This window comes from Ipomoea nil, unplaced genomic scaffold, assembly GCF_001879475.1.
Source record: "Ipomoea nil cultivar Tokyo-kokei standard unplaced genomic scaffold, Asagao_1.1 scaffold0688, whole genome shotgun sequence".
NCBI lineage: Eukaryota > Viridiplantae > Streptophyta > Magnoliopsida > Solanales > Convolvulaceae > Ipomoea > Ipomoea nil.
This window is the reverse complement of record NW_017617116.1, coordinates 8,382,125-8,403,153: the sequence shown is the minus strand read 5'-3', so window position 1 is coordinate 8,403,153 and position 21,029 is coordinate 8,382,125. Positions and strand designations below refer to the sequence as shown.

At 47.3% G+C, this 21,029-nt stretch overlaps 1 long non-coding RNA gene across 1 annotated transcript; it reads left to right on the top strand.

The window, feature by feature from the left end:
• Window positions 1-423: 423 nt before the first annotated feature.
• LOC109175606 lies at window positions 424-20,990 on the top strand. The gene is made up of 3 exons (XR_002053293.1): window positions 424-577; window positions 15,984-15,995; window positions 20,978-20,990. It is a non-coding gene; the product is annotated as an uncharacterized LOC109175606 (long non-coding RNA).
• The last annotated feature ends 39 nt before the right edge of the window (window positions 20,991-21,029 follow it).

The window sequence follows — 21,029 nt, the reverse complement described above, 5'->3', positions numbered from 1 at the left end:
TAATAAGTGCTAAGCACTTGTCCACTCTTTGTGGTTGTTTTTCCTTGTGTTAACCCTAATCTTTTAACCTTCAACCTTTAGCCAAAAATATTTTCCTCCACCCTTGAGAGAATAGAGCATTTGTTCTTTTTCTTAGAAGAGATCTTTATTGGAGCTTGTTTTGTAAGTAATCCTCTTGATAATTTTGCCTAAGTGTGGGGGTCTTGATTCATTGAATAAGTTTGTTGGTTGATTTGTAAAAAAAAAAAAAAATGATGTAAAAAAAAAAAGAAAAAAATAAAGAGAAAAGTATTGAAAAAGTGATGAAAAGAAGAAGAATAAAAGTTTGAAATTTGTTTTGAGAGTTGTACTCAACCCCCACCACTTTAGAGGTTTGTTTTGTCCTTTGAGTCTTGTTTGCTCCTTAGTCCATAGATGTTATATCTCTTCTAGCTCTAATCGTGAATAAATGTGAAGTTCTCTCTTTTGTTTAATTTCCATACCCCTTCTTTGTTAACCTTTCACCCTTAGCCCCGTTACAAGCCAATAAAAGTCCTACTTGATCTTAGCATGCAATCTTAGAGTTGAACTAGTGGGAGTATGAAGGGCAAGCCTATGTGATCTCATTCAAAGCCAAGTTTTGCATAATCTCAACTTAGTATTGTGCACACTTGATCATCACACACTTAAATAATTTTGGTGCTTGGTTATTGGCTTGAGAATAGAACTTGTGTGGAATGCTAAAATGATTCTTGAAACAAATTGTGTTGTAGCAAGTTGGCTTGTGGATTGACAAGTTGAGCAAGGTGGGAGTGTGATCAATTTCTTTGCTAGGATAGTGATTTATTTTTGTCTTTGCTTGAGGACAAGCAAAAGTTTAAGTGTGGGGGAGTTGATAAGTGCATTTTTGTCTATATTTTTACCCCTTCTTGAACCCTTTTTATTTGTGAATATCCTAAAAACTTGTGTGAATTGTGACTAAGTTATGTTGGTTTTATTTCAAGGTACAATCATTCACAACAAGTGAGGAATTCAATGATTTGTGGGAAGATACGAGCAATTTTGGGACCAAGAGATCAATCAAAGAGTTTGGAATGCATTTAAGAATTTTCAGCAGCCTCGTACTCCCTTGCGTACGCCCATCCGTCAGCCCATCCAAGATCTCAAAAAAGAAGCAGGTGGCGTACGCCCATACGTATGCCCGTACGCCCTTTCCAATGAACCAAGATTAAATCGTACTACCTCAGGGATGGCCATCCCTAAGGCAGTACCTCTGTGCTCTGTAAAATATTTATGCGATTTTCTTGGATTTTTGGAGGAAGTTAGAACCCTAAATAGCTAGAACTCATTTCTCTTCATTTCCTTAGACTTCCTTAGCTTAGACTAGTCTAGTATTACATCTCTAACTCATCTAGCAAGCTTGTAAACGCGGATTGGAGTGGGATTCAACCACAATTTCTTCATCTTCAATAGAGAAGCTTCTTACTCTTCTTTTAAAGCTCTTGTGCAATGTTTATGATATTTTCTTGTGCTTTGTTGTTATTTATGCTTATGAAGTGTGAGTAGTCCGTTTTTGGGCTCGGATTAGGGTGATATTGCCAACCTAGATGCTAAATAGGTGATTATTGCATAAGGGGGAAGATATCTAACCTAGGGTTCATTTGTTTGTGAAGGATTTATGTTGAATCTTGTTAATATTTGGTACGTAACTCTTATTAACTTGCTTTTGGATAGTTTTTCTCCACAATGAAAGTTGGGGGAAGAATTTAAGCCTCTCCTTTCTCTAAACCCATTTTCTTTCTATGAAAATAGGGAAGAATTGGGGGCCTAAAAGCTTATGTGCTTTAAGAGCTAGGATTTGATACACCATGAAAGTGGGGCAATCCTTGCTCTAATCCTTGTTTATTAGCTTATGAAAATGGCTTTAAGCTAGGATTTTTATGTGCTTTGCCCTTGTGTTCCCTTGGTTGATGTTCTCTCCTAATCCCTAAGTTGTTAAAGCATCTAGAAGGCAACATCCCCTAATTTGAGCCCATCTTTTATCATTGTGTTTACTTGTGTTTAAATTGCATTGTGTTAACTAGTTTTTAGCCTTTAATTATTAACTTTACCCAACCATGAATTTGAATTTGCTTGGATTCTTGTGGGTTCCAATACTTTGGTGCCTAGAATTTTAGTTGTCACTCAAGTACGTGCCATAGTCCCAATCCCTTGCGGAACGACAATTTACACCCGTTACTCACCATCTCTTTCCCGTACATCAACTTTTTGGCGCCGTTGCCGGGGATTGGTTTATTTGGTTGTATTGTGTGATTGCTTTTTCTTTCTAGCATTAGAGTTAGTGAACTCTAAGGAGATTAAGATTTTATTTTCTTTTATTTTCCTTTGTTCGTTTGTTTTAAATTGTGACTAAGTGCTTCCAAAGTTGTCTTTGCTTGAGTTTGGTTGTAGGTACTTCTCTTGGTGCATGCAAACTAGGTCTAAAGGAAGCCAAGACCTTCACCCTTTCAACCAAGAACTATCAAGGGAGCTAAGGAGACAAAGAAGAGACTTGCTCGGTTGGTTGAAGGAGTTTGAATCATTGGAGATAAACATGGAGACGGGTGACACTAGCAATCCCGGTCAAATCTCACCCAATGATACAAGCACCCAACATAGCCCGAGACAAGGGGAATTCAATGAAGCTCATGCTAATGTCTCTCAAGTGCCAATTGCTCCCGTTCAATTACCGGCACAAGACTTCATGGCAAATCCTAATGTCAATCCTTATGTTGGAGGAGGAATGGGGTTTCCACAAGCTCAATACCCATTTTATCCTAACATGAATCAAGGGGGCATTCCTCAAGGCTATGGGCAACCTCAACAACAACAAGGTCAAGGGGTTGGTATGCAAAATCTTCTTCATCAAATGCACCCCAACTTTGCCAATCCTATGTTCAACATGCCTCAAAACTTTCCACAAGGAGTTCCTCCTATTTTTTATCAAGGTGTTCCACAAAGACAACCCGTGGCGGCCCATCTAGCTCCGGAGTTTGAAGAAGAGGATTGCATTGTTTACCCGGGGGTGGATGCCAACAATTTTGAACTCAAAACTTCTCTTATCCAAATGGTTCAAGCCAATCAATTTGGAGGTTCAAGGGTTGAGGATCCTAAGGCTCATGTTGTCCACTTTGATCGGATTTGTCAAACAATCAAGATGAATGGGATTCCTAGTGATGCAATCAAGTTGAGGTTATTCCCTTTTTCATTGAGAGACCAAGCATTGAGTTGGCTCAATTCCTTTCCGGCCAACCATTTCACAACTTGGGAACAACTTTACAAGGCCTTCATGCAAGAGTATTGCCCTCCTTCCAAGGCCGCCAAATTGAAGAAACAAATTCAAAATTTCCAACAATTTGGAAATGAGAATTTGTATGAAGCTTGGAAAAGATTTAAGGAGTTGAGAAGACAATGTCCAAAGAATTTGCTTACTCCGGGGGATTTCATCTCATCCTTTTATGAGGGATTGTTAGATAGCTCAAAAACCATTCTTGACACATCTTCATTTGGAGGCATTTTTATTGATATGGGTCTGGAGTATGGTGAACAATTGATTGAGAGGATCACTTCTAACACGGCATATTGGTATAATGAAAGAAGTGACCCACCCAAGAAAGAAAAAACTGCCGGGATGTTTGAGGTTGAAGAAAAGATGGCCATGCAAGCTCAATTGGATTCAATTCAACACATGCTCAAGAATATGATGCAAGCTCCGAAGCAAAATGTGCAAGCGGTGACTCAAATTCCTCCTCAAGTATCTTACATGTCTACTCCGTATTCCTTGCCACAAGCTACTTGCAATTCTCCCGGTTCTCAAAGTATGACACTAGTAGCTTGTTGTGCCATATGTGGAGGAGCCCATGCTTCTCAAGCTTGTCAATTGTTAGATCCTAGTGGCCAAGGCTCTTTATCGAACATGGAGCAAGTGGATATGATTGGGTATTCTAGACCCCAAAACCAAGGGCAAGGATATGGAAATTATGGTCAACAAGGAAGGAATCAATTTGGGTCTTCTTGGAACAATCAAGGTGTGCAAGGAAGGAATCCACCTCCGGGTTTTCAAGGAAATCAAGCAAGTAGAGGTGGAAATCAATTGAATCAACAATGGAGAGGAAATCAAGGACATGGAAACAATCAAAATCAACAAGGATCCTCTCAACCTTCTCAAGATGTAGACATGAAGACATTAATGAACATGATGATGTCTCAAATGTCTCAAATTAGCAAGTTGCAATCTCAAGTGGAGAATCTACAAACCCAAAATCAAGGAGGAGGCACTCAAGGATCTACACAAGCCTCATCTTCTAGTGGTAGACTTCCGGCTAACACCGAAAATCCTAGAAATCATGTCAACGCCATCACCACTAGAAGTGGAAAATCTTTGAAAGATCCACCCTTTCCTTCTAATGATCTTACAATTGAAGAAGATGTTGAGAAAGATGAAGATGAGGAAATGCCAAATGAAGAGGAAATTGAAAAAAATCTTGAGAGTGAAAATGATGATGAGCCTCTAATTCAAAGAAACAAGTCAAAAGGGAAGGAGCCAATTCAAGAAGGAAACAACTCAAGTAAGAAGAATGTGAACAAGGGCAAGCAAATAGATGACTCGGTGATTCCTTGCAACTTGTTGCCATTTCCACAAAGGTTGTGGAAAACAAAAGAAACCGAGAGAGAAAACAAGTTTAAAACAATGCTTGATAAGTTGGAGATTTCTATGCCCTTTGTGGAAGCCATTACTCAAATACCTTCATACAAAAAATTCTTGAAGGATATTTTGAGTAACAAGAAGAGATTGGAGAAGAGTGCGGTGGTGGACCTTAGTGAGGGAGCTTTGACATGTGCCGTTCTCCAAAAGAATTTGCCTCCCAAGTTGAAGGATCCGGGAAGCTTTTCTATCCCTTGCATTGTTGGAGGATTTGTGGTGAGCCGTGCTCTATGTGATCTCGGGGCTAGTGTGAGCCTAATGCCCTACTCTCTATGCAAGAGGCTCAATCTTGGAGAGCCCAAGCCCACTACCATGACACTCCAAATGGCGGATCGTTCCATCAAGCGCCCGGTGGGAGTACTTGAAGATATCCCGGTCATGATTGATCAATACTACATTCCGGGAGATTTCGTGATTCTTGACATAGAGGAGGATACCAAGGTTCCAATAATCCTTGGTAGGCCATTTCTAGCCACCGCCGGGGCAATCATAGATGTCAAAAGAGGGAAGCTTGTGATGGAGGTAGCCGGCCATAAAATTGAGTTTGACATCTTCAAGATGGCCAAGCACCAACCTTCTTACATTGATGAGTGCAACATGGTGGAAGCCATAGAAGAATGCGTTGGAGAGGTGCTTGGAATTGGAGGAGATAACCAAGGAAGCTCTCTTGTGGGAAATTTCTTTGAAAAGTTGGGAGAGTGCACCCAAATCAAGGTAGACCTTGGCATGCAAGAGTGGAGAAGCAACTTTGATAACATGACGGGAGCTCTTGCCATTCTTGACCCCCTTGGAGAGGAGCATGCCCCAAAGGTAGAATTAAAACCTTTACCTCCAAATCTCCGGTATGCTTTTCTTGGCTCTAACTCTACTTACCCGGTGATTATTAACTCTTCTTTGCACAATGATGAAATTGATAAATTGCTTAATGTGCTTAGAAAACATAGGATGGTAATTGGGTACACAATTGGGGATTTGATTGGCATTGATCCTAAGTATTGCATGCATAGAATCTATTTAGATGACAATGCCAAGCCCATTGTGGAGCCCCTTAGGAGATTGAATCCTAACTTGAGAGATGTGGTAAAGAAAGAGATTTTAAAGTTGCTTGAGGCCGACATTATATACCCTATTTCGGATAGCAAGTGGGTTAGTCCCATACATGTTATTCCGAAAAGGGGCGGTATAACGGTCACTGAAAATGAGAATAATGAGTTGATTCCTACTAGACTTGTTACCGGGCACCGAATGTGCATTGATTATAGAAAATTGAACAAGTCTACTAGGAAGGATCACTACCCCCTCCCATTTATTGACCAATTGCTTGAAAGAATGTCCAAAAACGAATACTTTTGCTTCTTAGATGGATTTTCAAGATATTTTCAGATTTCTATCCACCCCAAGGACCAAGAGATGACCACGTTCACATGCCAATATGGCACCTTTGCCTTTAAAAGGATGTCATTTGGTTTGTGTAACGCGCCGGCCACTTTTCAAAGATGCATGATGGCTATTTTCTCCGAGTTGGTGGAGGAGATCATGGAGGTGTTCATGGATGACTTCTCCGTTTATGGGAAGTCATTTGATGAATGTTTAATCAATCTTGACAAAGTTTTGTGTAGGTGCCAAGAGGTGAATCTCGTGCTAAATTGGGAGAAGTGCCACTTCATGGCAACCGAAGGAATAGTTCTTGGGCACAAGGTCTCGGCAAGAGGAATTGAGGTGGACCTGGCAAAGATAGAAGTCATATCAAAATTGCCACCGCCGACCACCGTGAAGGGAGTGAGGAGTTTTCTTGGGCATGCCGGGTTCTATAGAAGATTCATAAAAGACTTTTCCAAGCTTGCAAAGCCCCTTACTCATTTGCTTGCCAAAGATGTTGATTTTCATTTTGATGAGTCTTGCCTTGTAGCATTTGACAAGTTGAAGGAGGCCCTATGCCATGCTCCCATCATTCAACCCCCCGATTGGAGTCTTCCGTTTGAGTTAATGTGTGATGCAAGCGACTATGCGGTTGGGGCGGTGTTGTGCCAAAAGAGGAACCGAAGCTACCATGTGATCCACTATGCAAGCCATACGCTTGATGAAGCCCAAGTGAATTATGCAACAACCGAGAAGGAGCTCCTAGCGGTGGTGTTTGCCATGGACAAATTTCGATCTCATCTCATGGGAAGCAAGGTGATAGTTCACACCGATCAAGCGGCTTTGAAGTACTTGTTCCAAAAGAAAGATGCCAAGCCAAGGTTGATCCGTTGGGTTCTTCTTCTTCAAGAGTTTGATTTGGAAATAAGAGACAAAAAAGGCTCCGAGAATGTTGTGGCGGACCACCTTTCAAGACTTGAAGGACACAAGGAAAATGAGTTGCCCATTGATGACTCATTCAAGGGAGAAACACTTTTCATTTTGAGTGAATTGGGAAGAAATTATGTGCCTTGGTTAGCGGACATTGTGAATTACCTTGTGAGCGGGTACATCCCCAAGGATTTCAATTTCAACAAGAAAAAGAGATTTTTGCATGATGTGAGAGATTACTTTTGGGATGAGCCCCTATTGTTTAAGAGATGTGCCGATGGAATTGTGAGAAGGTGCATACCGGAGGAGGAATTTCTAAGTGTTTTGAGCCATTGCCACTCTTCACCATATGGAGGACACATGAGTGCGGACCGCACGGCTCTAAAAGTGCTACAATCCGGTTTATTTTGGCCTACTTTGTTTGCTACCGCTAGAGAATTTGTGCGTAAGTGTGACAATTGCCAACGGACCGGAAACATTGGAAGAAGACATGAGATGCCTCAAAAGGGTATACTTGAAGTGGAGTTGTTTGATGTGTGGGGGATGGACTTCATGGGTCCATTTCCTCCTTCTTTTGGGAATGAGTATATCCTTGTAGTGGTGGATTATGTGTCAAAGTGGGTAAAAGCAATTGCAACTCCGAGGAATGACTCAAAGACCGTGCTCAAGTTTGTCAAGAAGAATATATTCTCCCGGTTTGGCATGCCAAGAGCTTTCATAACCGACAATGGCACACATTTTTGCAACAAGCTTTTGGAGAAACTTCTTCTCAAGTATGGTATTCATCACCGGCTCTCTACGCCCTACCATTCACAAACATGTGGGCAAGTAGAGTTGGCCAATAGGGAAATCAAATTTATTCTTGAAAAGATGGTGAGTAACGGGTGTAAATTGTCATTCCGCAAGGGATTGGGACTATGGCACGTACTTGAGTGACAACTAAAATTCTAGGCACCAAAGTATTGGAACCCACAAGAATCCAAGCAAATTCAAATTCATGGTTGGGTAAAGTTAATAATTAAAGGCTAAAAACTAGTTAAGACAATGCAATTTAAACACAAGTAAACACAATGATAAAAGATGGGCTCAAATTAGGGGATGTTGCCTTCTAGATGCTTTAACAACTTAGGGATTAGGAGAGAACATCAACCAAGGGAACACAAGGGCAAAGCACATAAAAATCCTAGCTTAAAGCCATTTTCATAAGCTAATAAACAAGGATTAGAGCAAGGATTGCCCCACTTTCATGGTGTATCAAATCCTAGCTCTTAAAGCACATAAGCTTTTAGGCCCCCAATTCTTCCCTATTTTCATAGAAAGAAAATGGGTTTAGAGAAAGGAGAGGCTTAAATTCTTCCCCCAACTTTCATTGTGGAGAAAAACTATCCAAAAGCAAGTTAATAAGAGTTACGTACCAAATATTAACAAGATTCAACATAAATCCTTCACAAACAAATGAACCCTAGGTTAGATATCTTCCCCCTTATGCAATAATCACCTATTTAGCATCTAGGTTGGCAATATCACCCTAATCCGAGCCCAAAAACGGACTACTCACACTTCATAAGCATAAATAACAACAAAGCACAAGAAAATATCATAAACATTGCACAAGAGCTTTAAAAGAAGAGTAAGAAGCTTCTCTATTGAAGATGAAGAAATTGTGGTTGAATCCCACTCCAATCCGCGTTTACAAGCTTGCTAGATGAGTTAGAGATGTAATACTAGACTAGTCTAAGCTAAGGAAGTCTAAGGAAATGAAGAGAAATGAGTTCTAGCTATTTAGGGTTCTAACTTCCTCCAAAAATCCAAGAAAATCGCATAAATATTTTACAGAGCACAGAGGTACTGCCTTAGGGATGGCCATCCCTGAGGTAGTACGATTTAATCTTGGTTCATTGGAAAGGGCGTACGGGCATACGTATGGGCGTACGCCACCTGCTTCTTTTTTGAGATCTTGGATGGGCTGACGGATGGGCGTACGCAAGGGGGTACGAGGCTGCTGAAAATTCTTAAATGCATTCCAAACTCTTTGATTGATCTCTTGGTCCCAAAATTGCTCGTATCTTCCCACAAATCATTGAATTCCTCACTTGTTGTGAATGATTGTACCTTGAAATAAAACCAACATAACTTAGTCACAATTCACACAAGTTTTTAGGATATTCACAAATAAAAAGGGTTCAAGAAGGGGTAAAAATATAGACAAAAATGCACTTATCAGCGCCAAAAACCGGTTATCAACATGATAGTCGGCGGGCCGGAAGGTGGCGATTCAGCGAACACCAGAAAAGCTTGGGCTCAGCAGTTGTACGTCGGAACAGTGTACGGGCGTGAGGAGAACTCCAAAAAGGTGTGTCGAGAGCCCATCGTGTTCACCGACAGAGATTTACCAGCCGGAGAAATACCGCATCGAGATGCGTTGGTTATAGCCATGGACGTCAACGGCATCGTCGTTCGGCGAATCCTGGTGGACACCGGGAGCAGCGTCAACGTGCTATATCTAGAAGCCTTCACCAAAATGGGGCTGACTCGAGAACAGCTGAACCCCGTCAAAACTCCCCTCGCCGGCTTCACAGGGGACTCGGTGGAGGTGGAAGGGTCGATCACACTCCCAGTGGAGATTGGCACGTACCCGGACGTACAGAAACTCAGCATGAAATTTATTGTGGTAGACCTGGCCTGCTCGCATAACGCGATCCTTGGCCGACCGGGTCTTGAGGATTAAGGAGCCTTGATCTCAATTGAGCATCTCTGCCTGAAATTCCGCACACCGAATAGAGTAGGCACGGTACGCTGTGACCGAAAGGTCGCCCGCGACTGCTATCTGCAGGCATGCAGAGGGATGGGCAAACGCGAGATGCAGATCCATGAGATCACTGAGAGGCCCCCGAAGAAGACGATACTACCTTGCCCAGAGCCTGCTGTCGAGTTGGAGGAAGTCGAGATCGACTCTGCATGGCCGGACCGACGGGTCCGAATTGGAGTCGGACTCTCCGAGACATTGAAGAAAGAAATTGTAAAGGTGCTCCGGGAGCACCGGACGGTTTTCGCCTGGGGCCCGGAGGACATGCCTGGCGTCGACCGATCAATCATATCGCACAAACTCGCCGTAGATTCGGAGCACCGACCGGTCGTACAAAAGAAACGATACCTAGCCAACGACCGGAGGGAATTTGTGAAGAAGGAAGTTGGCACGCTACTAGCGGCCGGGCACATCCGCGAGGTTAAGTACCCGGAGTGGTTGGCCAATGTGGTCCTCGTACCCAAGCCCCCGGCGTGGCGAATGTGCGTGGACTACACCGACCTTAATAAGGCTTGTCCGAAAGACCCGTTTCCCTTACCTCGGATCGACCAGTTAGTCGACGAAACGGCCGGGTCGGCGCTACTGAGTTTCATGGACGCCTTCAGAGGGTACCATCAAATATTTATGCACCAGGCGGATGAGGAGAAGACCGCCTTCCTGACACCGGACGGAGTTTACTGTTACAGAGTCATGCCCTTCGGACTTAAAATTGCCGGGGCTACGTACACCCGAATGGTCGCCCGGTTGTTCCAATATCTGCTTGGGAAATCGATGGCTGCGTACGTCGACGATATGCTCGTCAAGAGCCGGGAGGAGGACAAGCATGCGGAGGAACTGGCCGACTGCTTCAAGGTAATGGTGAAATACAACCTTCGGCTAAACCCCAAAAAGTGCGCGTTCGCCGTCCAAGGTGGCAAATTCTTGAGCTACATGGTCACCAAACGAGGCATCGAGCCTAATCCGGAAAAAGTACAGGCCATCATCGACATGCAGCCTCCTACAACCGTCAGGGACCTACAACGGCTGACTGGCCGATTGGCCGCCCTTAGCCGCTTCTTGAGCAAAGTGGCGGATAAGACCGTACCTTTCTTCGAAGCCATGAAGAAGAAGGAGGGATTCGCTTGGACTGCCGAATGCCAACAATCGTTCGAGGAGTTGAAACAGTACCTCTCAACGCCCCCAGTGCTGTCTACCCCCCAGGTGGGCGAGCCTTTATTCTTGTACCTCGCCGCCTCAGCCAAAGCAGTGAGTTCGGTGTTGGTCCGAGAGGAGGACCGAGTCCAGCACCCGGTTTATTACGTAAGTCGCTCGCTGAAGGCCGCTGAGACGCGGTACACCGTTCTGGAAAAGGTTGTGTATGCATTGGTAGTCACCGTGCGCAAGCTGGCACCCTATTTCCAAGCCCATACCGTTCGAGTTTTGACAGACCAGCCGCTCGGAAGCGTGCTAAGAAACCCCTTGTCCTCCGGCCGACTTGTAAAGTGGACCGTAGAGTTGACTCAGTATGGGATTGAGTACCAACCCCGGCCTTCCATTAAGGGTCAAGCCTTGGCCGACTTCCTGGTCGAATGCACGGCAAGTGAGGAAGAAAAAGAACACGCCTCGGAGAGCTGCCCAGGCGAGTGGTGGGAAATGCACGCGGACGGAGCATCGAGTCGACAGCACTGTGGAGGCGGTGTCATGCTCATCACTCCGGAAGGATTCCGGTTATATTACGCTATGAGATACCGGTTCTCGACATCAAATAATGAGGCCGAGTACGAAGCGGTATTAAACGGCCTCCGACTCGCCAAGGCCCTGGGAGTCGAGCGGCTGCGAATCAAGACTGACTCCAGACTGGTAGTCGGACAGATCTCGGGTACGTGTGAAACTAAGAATGCGAGGATGGTACTATACAAAGAGCGTGCGGTCGAGATGTTAAAAGGGTTCGGGGCTTACGAGATAGAGTACATACCCCGCGCGGACAACATGGAAGCCGACCTATTGTCCAAAATTGCCCTGGAAGGGGTACCGGACCACCTGATAAAAATTTGCCAGAAGGAGGAGCTAAATCGGCCGAGTGTTGAAGAGGCACCACTGGAAGTCCAGCGAGTAGATATCGAGGAATGGGATCGAGGGAAAAATCCCGAAATGTTCTGGATAGAGGACATCCGGCGATTCATAGAAAAAGGCGAGTTACCGGAAGACCCGGGAGTCGCCGCGAGAGTTCGGCGGAAAGCCCCTTCCTTCCAGATCATCGGCGGACAGCTATACAAACAGTCGTTCGGAGGACCCTTACTAAAGTGCCTGCTTAGACCCGAGGCCGAGAAAATAATGGACGAAGCTCATAGAGGCATTTGTGCCGTGCACCAAGGCGCCCACACGCTCGCCCGGAAGTTAGTCGTCCAGGGGTATTATTGGCCGACCATGATGCGAGACTGCATCGAATGGATGTCCAGGTGCGGCGTCTGTCAAGCATTCGCCAGGAAAAACACCCGGCCGGCCACCTTTTATACACCGGTCACCACTGCTATCCCCTTCGCCAAGTGGGGAATAGACTTGTTGGGGCCATTGCCCGTCGCCCCGGGAGGTCTGAAGTTTTGTGTCGTGGCTATCGACTATTTCACCAAATGGGTCGAGGCAGAACCATTGGCTACCATCACTGAGTACCAATGTCGACGTTTTATGTGGAAAAGGGTGATATGTCGCTTCGGCCTGCCCGAGCACATCGTCAGCGACAACGGGCGACAGTTTGACTGCCAGGCCTTCGCTGATTTCTGCCGCCGACACGGTATCAAGCATACCAAGGTCTCGGTGGCGTACCCACAAGCCAATGGGCAGGTCGAGAATGTGAATCGAACGTTGGTCGATGGGATCCGGAAGAAGCTCGAAGACATCCGGGGAAGTTAGGCGGACGAGCTTGACCGAGTCCTATGGGCTTATCGCACTACCCAGCGGCGAGCGACGGGGGAGAGCCCGTTCTCGCTCGCATACGGCTTCGAGGCCAAGGTTCCAGTCGAAGTAGTCGAGCCCACCCACCGGGTTCGCACCTACTCGGATGCAGCGAACGAAGAGAATTTGCGGATCGAGAAAAATTTCCTAGAAGAAAGGAGGGAAGCCGCGAGTGCACGGATGGTCGAGTACCAGCGGGCGGTGAAAAGATATCGCGACCGGAGGACTCGCCCGCGGACCTTCCAGGTTGGCGACCTCGTGTTAAGCGATCGACAGGCCAGTCAGCCCACCGAAGGGGGCAAGTTTGCGGTTAAGTGGGAGGGGCCATACCGTATCGCAGCGGTGGTCCAAGCCGGAACCTATAAGTTAGAGACTATGGAAGGCAAGCTCATAGATCGCATATGGAATGTCACCCATTTGAGAAGGTTCTATCAGTAGAAAAGGATAGGCCGCGTACGTGCTCAAGGATTCCAAAAATCTAAATAAAGCACATGGGTTACAGTTAATCGACCGAGGGGCTCGACAAGAAGAGATAGGAAACAAGGGCCCAGACCCTTAGACGTTTCCGAGAAAAAGCCTACAGGAGTCGCCTCGACTGAGGGACTCGGCGAGTATTAAGAGAAACGGCGGGGCACTGACCCTAGACTGTTTCTGAGATAGAAAAAGCCTAATGGGTCGCCTCGACCGAGGGACTCGGCAAGAAGAGATAGGAAACAAGGGCCCAGACCCTTAGACGTTTCCGAGAAAAATCCTACAGGAGTCGCCTCGACTGAGGGACTCGGCGAGTATTAAGAGAAACGACGGGGCACTGACCCTAGACTGTTTCTGAGATAGAAAAAGCCTAATGGGTCGCCTCGACCGAGGGACTCGGCAAGAAGAGATAGGAAACAAGGGCCCAGACCCTTAGACGTTTCCGAGAAAAAGCCTACAGGAGTCGCCTCGATTGAGGGACTCGGCGAGTATTAAGAGAAACGACGGGGCACTGACCCTAGACTGTTTCTGAGATAGAAAAAGCCTAATGGGTCGCCTCGACCGAGGGACTCGGCAAGAAGAGATAGGAAACAAGGGCCCAGACCCTTAGACGTTTCCGAGAAAAAGCCTACAGGAGTCGCCTCGATTGAGGGACTCGGCGAGTATTAAGAGAAACGACGGGGCACTGACCCTAGACTGTTTCTGAGATAGAAAAAGCCTAATGGGTCGCCTCGACCGAGGGACTCGGCAAGAAGAGATGGGAAACAAGGGCCCAGACCCTTAGACGTTTCCGAGAAAAAGCCTACAGGAGTCGCCTCGATTGAGGGACTCAGCGAGTATTAAGAGAAACGACGGGGCACTGACCCTAGACTATTTCTGAGATAGAAAAAGCCTAATGGGTCGCCTCGACCGAGGGACTCGGCAAGAAGAGATAGGAAACAAGGGCCCAGACCCTTAGACGTTTCCGAGAAAAAGCCTACAGGAGTCGCCTCGACTGAGGGACTCGGCGAGTATTAAGAGAAATGACGGGGCACTGACCCTAAACTGTTTCTGAGATAGAAAAAGCCTAATGGGTCGCCTCGACCGAGGGACTCGGCAAGAAAAGATAGGAAACAAGGGCCTAGACCCTTAGACGTTTCCGAGGGAAAGCCTACAGGAGTCGCCTCGACTGAGGGACTCGGCGAGTATTAAGAGAAACGACGGGGCACTGACCCTAAACTGTTTCTGAGATAGAAAAAGCCTAATGGGTCGCCTCGACCGAGGGACTCGGCAAGAAAAGATAGGAAACAAGGGCCCAGCCCCTTAGACGTTTCCGAGGAAAAGCCTACAGGAGTCGCCTCGACTGAGGGACTCGGCGTGTATTGAGAGAAACGACGGGGCACTGACCCTAAATTGTTTCTGAGATAGAAAAGCCTAATGGGTCGCCTCGACCAAGGGACTCGGCAAGAAAGAGTTAGGAAACAAGGGCCTGGACCCTTAGTCGTGCCTGCGGAAAAGCCTTAAAAAGTCGCCTCGACAGAAGGACTCGGTGAGCAGTTAAGAGAGACTAGGTTAAAGGACAAAGCGTCGAGCTCAAGATAATACAAAAAGGAATAGAAAAGGGGAATTTCATTAAAAAAGGCCCGAAAAGGAGGCCAGCCTTTACAAAAGGGGGCTATCCCCAAACAGAACAGCCCTAAACTACAGGGGAGGGGGTGTCGACATCAATCCCTTCGACTTGGGCCCCTGCCGTTGGTCCAGTCAGGGGAACAGAAGAAGGGTCCTCGGCCTGAAGAGAGGACTCGGCGAGCTCAGGAGGTGTCGCTGAAGGAAGAGTCGCCGGATCAGAGGCTGCCGGAAGAGCTGCCGGATCCCCAGTCGCCGACTGTCCTTTAGTCGCCGGAAGAGCATCTATCATGGGCTTGAGGCCCCAGCTCTCGGGAGTGAAAGAAGAGTCGCGGACCAGCAAGGCAGAATGGATCTCAGTCTGCGCCTCGCGAAAGCCGAGGCGATAGTCGCGCTCGCCCAAGTCCAGGAGGAACTCGTCACCATCCGGCGTCGACAGCCACTCCTTAGCAATCTCTTTTTGGCGAGCCTCTATCGCCGCCTTCACCTCCGCCTCGAAGGCGGCCGACTTCTTGTACTCCTCAACAGAGGTCGCAGCAATCGTCGCCACCTTGTCTCGCTCCTCCTCCCACTGACGAGTAACCCTCAGCATCTCAGAGTTGTGCACCTCCACCACCTTGAGGTGCTTCGCCCGCTCTTCCGAAAAGTCCTCCTCCGTCTGACGCAGCTTGTTGGACAGAGACCGCATGTCGGTCAAATAGTTCTGCAGCCGCTTACTCATCTCCATCTGGAAGGTGAGGTTCTGTGAAACGGACACGAGTCAGGTAATGAAAGGAAAGGACGAAGGGAAGGTCAAAAGGGAAACACTTACGCGGTACGATTGGCGCAGTGAGGCCTCGAGGATGTACCCGTCCCCCAGAGCATGAGTCGCCTCTACGTCCTTAGGTAGAAGGACGTTAGCACACCACTTACGGACAGAGGAGGTGCCCATCCAGATCTGGGCATCCTCCTCTACCACATGGCATAGCCGGATCCTTTTGGGAGCCGACTCGTCAGTTTGAACAGCCGGGCGCTTAGAGCCGGAACTCTCTGTCTGAGGAGGAGGTGGCTGTCGAGTGGGCGACACCACTGGCGACGGAGTCAGATCCACCACGTTTTGAGGAGGAGGAGGAGTCGGCCTGGGAGCCGGAGACGGTAGGGAGGAAGAGGCAGCAGCAGTACCGGAAGAGCGTTGGATCAGCCGACGCCTCATCTTTTTGGCTCTGTCTGCCATCTCGGGAGTCGGTTCAACCGCCTCGTCGGAGCTGGAGGAGTCGGAGTCGTATGGACCTGTAAAAAGGAAAGAGAAAGCATGAGGTGTTCCGAGTCGGAATATGGCGAGATAGGAAAAGAATGAGGGGTAATGAAGACTACCTACGGTGGCCGCACCCTCCGGTAACAAGCCACGCTTAGCCATGGCCTGGACTCGGGACCAGTACTTGACGGAGTACGGCCCGAAGCCCTTCAAGAACTCGCCGCCCAAGACCGCATCATCGGAGGGAACGGCACGTCGAGGACAAGGCTTGAATAGAGCGGCCGGCCACAGGGTCGGAAAAGTAAAAGAAGAAAGGGCAGGGCGGACGAAGAAATAAAGGAGCTTCCAATCCTTGATGGAATCGGACAGCCCCTCGAAAAGCTGTCGCCCCGGGCGAGCGGCGACTTGAACAAAGCCCGGCGAGTGCGAGCCAACCTTGTTTACGGTAAAAAGATACCGGAACAGGTCGAGGTCCGGCTCGCACAACCACCAGTGGCAGAGATTGATGAAGCAAGTAAGGAGTCGGTGAGAATTGGGCACTAATTGGCCCGGAACCAAGTTATAATGGCGGTAAAAAAGAGAGAGAAAAGGACATGGAGGAACTCGGAAGCCGAAGGCAACCGAGTGTAGGTGAATACCGACACAACCCTCGGGTGGGTCGTAAATTTGCCGGCCCTCCGGGGCAAGGACTACGGCCGAGGGCCCAAGAAGGTACTGGGCCATCTCCAGATCCGCCGCAGTAGCGACGGACGGCGGCCCGGAGGGGCGGACGATTGGATCGAACTTGCCCCGCGGCCGTATAACGCCACCCGGCAGAGCCGCCACCGTCGTTAGAGGAGCGGGGCTCAGCGGAGTAACCGCCCCCGAAGAAGAGGGGCTCGGAGGAAGAGAAGATGTCGATGGAACGTCCGAGGGAAGTTCCGTATGACGGAGGGAAGACGTCAATGGAACGTCCGCCGGAAGTTCCATACGACGAAGAGGAGAAGAGGAAGACGAAGAAGGAGAAGAAGAAGAGGGAGAGGTCGCCTCGGTGTTGTCAACCGAGTAACGACGAGAAGAAGAAGAATGTGAGGAAGAAGACATTACCTAGGTCAGGAAGGAAATTGGAGGAGGAACAGAGTGGCCGGAGAAGCTCGAAGTTGAAGCTGAAAAGGAAGACTGGAGAAGAGAGTGGAAAGAGAGACGAAGTGGCTATTTGAAGGGTAGGAATTTCAAAGGGCGGCCACGTGCCACCTTCTCGTTGGAGGGGATGGAGGTGACGAGACGTGAAGGGACGCCGCATTTAATGCCTCAAAAGGCGGGGCGACGGTTCAGGTCTAGGGTTAGCTCACAGACGGCGCGTCTGCCCTAGGCTAGGGTCGAACGTCACGTGACCCGGCCTGCTAAGCCGGAAGCACGTAGTGGGCCATGGCCTCTGAGCCCACGAGATACGAGCTGGAAGCTTCTAGAAGCAACCCGGTAGAACCCGGCTCATCAAATGATATCGGCCGAGCTCACGAAGGAATTCCGGTTGCGGGGTCGGCGATCAGACTCGGCGACTCCCTCGGCAGGAGGATCTCGCCATAGCAAGACTAGGGGTCAGTCTCATAGATCCGAGGTCGGGCGACAAAATAGTAAGAAATTGCGGGGTCGGATAGAAAAGCACACCGTTTATTTAAATTAATACGAAGATTACAAGGCCCAGAACTCGGCCGGTGCAAACTACAAGAGAAAAACAGAGTCATGGCTTGGCTTCCTTCTCTGTCGACAAGCGGGCAGCCGGAGGACCCTCTAGAAAGTATTGGGGACGGAATGGTAGAGGACTCGGCTCAGGCTCTGGCATCTCGTCCAGATACACGGCCGGCTTCCCATCGTCAATCATTTGTAAAGGCCTCTCCAGAGCGCTCGGCAACATGGCAACGCCAAAAAGCGGAGGAACCTCCCACACCTCTTCCTCCTCGGGAGCAGGATTCCCGACCTCTGGTCCGGGATCCTCCACCACAGGCTCCATCTCCACATCGATAGACTCCCTACACATCAGGTCCAGCATGTCCGGAGGCACCACGATGGGGTCTGAAGCCGAGTCGCCCACCAGACGACCTCCGTTAGCCAGCCTTTTCTGCCTCAACTGCTCCAGTCGAGCATGCTCCTTATTGCGAATAGACCAGCGGCGATCACCATCCCTGTAACTCATAGCACCGTGCTTTCGCAAAATGAAGAGTGTTGCGATTTGCATCAACTGCGAAGGGTCTTTATATAGCCCAGGGAAGGCGAATATCTAGGCGATAATTACGGAAGAGACTGGCATAACTGAGCCGGATTGGACGGATGATGAGAATCTTTGTCAGAGATTAGTTCCATCAGATCCGCCCGGGAAGAGCAAGATTCGCACGCCAACATAGAAAAGATTGGATTTACCCGAGCTATGGGGAATCTTGCAGGTGTCAGACTGAAAAGAACCTGACGATGTGACCGACTCCTTGACCAGTCGTCCGGGTGGGTACGCAACAAAACACGACAAAACATAAGGCAAGACGAAAATAGCACTTTTATTATTATTATGGAAAAGAGGGTACAAGCAGCAAGGAGCTTATTACAAACAAGGAATATGAAAATGCTCCTAAAAAAGATTCCTCCGAGCTATGACCGACCCCGGTACATAAGGTCACTCGCCAGGCGAGGAAGAGTCGCCCCCAAAGAATCCCCCCGATGGTCCAGGGGGAGAGGGGCAGAACGAGTCCCAGAAAGCTGGCATGAGCGGCGGCGCAATGGGTTCCTCATCATCCGGATACGCCTCCAGGTAGCGGGCGTAACCCTCGTCGTCCATAAGGCCTGTGACCGGCCCGTCCGGGTCGTCCAGCGGGATGGAGAAAGTCATTTTGAAAGTCAATTGTTCAGGGACGGCCACCTCCACAAAGGATCCATCTTGAGAAGTCACCCTGGCGGTTGCTGGAGTCGGCGGACGAAGCAAAGGCGGCACGACTTCTCGCTGAGGTGGGGTCGACAGCTGAGAAGCTGAGGAGGTGGCACCAGCAGGAGATCTCCGAGGAGCCGGACGAGAAGCTTTTTTCTTGCTTTCCCTCTCAGGACGAGTCCGCTTAGAAGGCAGCGGACGCCGAGGAGACCCGAAGTCAATTCGCTTCCCTTTCAAGGGAGAGCGACCCATGATGAACTTGTGAAGACAAGAGAGAAGGAAGGAGGCCATTTATAGGTGCCAAGCCTAGATGAAAGAATCCCAACGGCTCCGCGAGATCCGGAGAGGATGGCTGATGATCCGGACGTTACAAGGGGCTATTCAGGGCACGGATACGGTAATTAAAGGAGACGAGCGGTTGCTACTTTTCCAAACCCAGGTTGGAGGACCGGGTATGGAAAAGTGAGGGACTAGTTGATGGGGTAAGGACCCCGGCCCAAGAGATGGGGGCCCAAAGAAAATAGAAGTGGGCCAGCATCGAGAGGAGCCCAAAGAGCAGTCAGGTCGAGTCCAGGAGTCGGCCAAGGCCCAAGCCCAGGAAAGGACCCGGCTCGAGGAGCCGTTGAGGGCATTAAAGGGGTTCCTTTAAAAGAGAGCCGTTGAAGCATTGAAGACAGGACCCGGTCGGGCTGTTACAAGCCTAGGAGAGCCGTTGGTCGACCGAGTAATAGCGTCCAACGGCTCCATATCTTGATTAGCCTTGAAGTCGGCCATTAAGGGCCTTCAAGTCGGCAGAAGAGGAGCCACTATATAAAGGCTCCTCCATTTTTGTAAAGGGGGGGACACATCTTTCGGACACCCGGAAGAGGGGAGAATAACAAAGAATTTCCGAGCACTAACATTATCTCTGAGTTAGACATATATATTATTGAGAGGTGTATCCACCGACCAAAGGTTGTGTTGGACCTCCTTGGGCCCGAAAACCCTAAAACCATCATTATGTTTGTTCAGTTCATTCTCTTAGCTTGATGCCAAAAAGTGCTGGTGTTTCTCAATTGCTTGAAATTGTTGTCTGTAGACTTACAGTTTATTAGATTCTTTTTTTAACTATTATGTACATTGAAAAAAAAAAAAAAAAAAAGTGAACTATTAACATGAGTCACTGCACAATACCCTCTCTAAATTAAATGCTTGGATGTTAATTTCCAGAGTGCAGGTATGGTAAACTTATTGTGTAATGGACTATGGACTAAATAATCCATATTTACATGTTTAAGAAAGATAATTATTTTATTGAATGTACAACACATTTTAATATATTTAAACTAATAAACATAAACATAAATTGTACTCCTTATATATAAGCTTTGCTAAACAGATCAGATTTAGAGTAATGAACTAGGTTGGTACAGATCAGATGTCTTATATCTAATAAATCACATAATGAAAGTACATTATTCTTCCATTCATTTGGCTCTCACGCTCAATTACTTTAAAAAGAAATTCTCATATGTTTTTTTGTGTTTTTTATGAATATAATGAGCTTATCCTCTCTTCTTTGTTCATATTCCAAAAAGATATGGAAACTTATGCGAGCTGAAAAATATTCGGAGGACTCTTCTCTGACAAAATCAAAAAAAAAAATATGTAATTGTCAGCAAAGTTGTTTTTTTTTTTTTTTTCAAAAAATAAAAGAATTGATGCATTAAGTATAGATGTCTAGTATCTCTGGGCACCAATTCATGCATGCATGCCTTTAATTTGCTCTTTTTGATTGTCAATCACCTCTTATGAAATTTTGGGATATATGAAGGTAGAGAACCAAGGTATTATTATTGACTATTTAAAACTCTCTTAATTAATTGCCATTATTATATTTATTTAATGTTTTCATTTTTTCAACAGGGGTTAACTCTGTTAGCTTGGGACAGGATAATAAGCTAGTGGTAACGGGGAATTTTGATCCTGTTCTGATTATTACAAAATTGAGGAAACTTGATTTACAGGCAGAATTGGAGTCTGCAGGTCGTGTAGTGAAGAAAAAATTAAAGAAAAAGATGATGAAAAGCAACAGCAG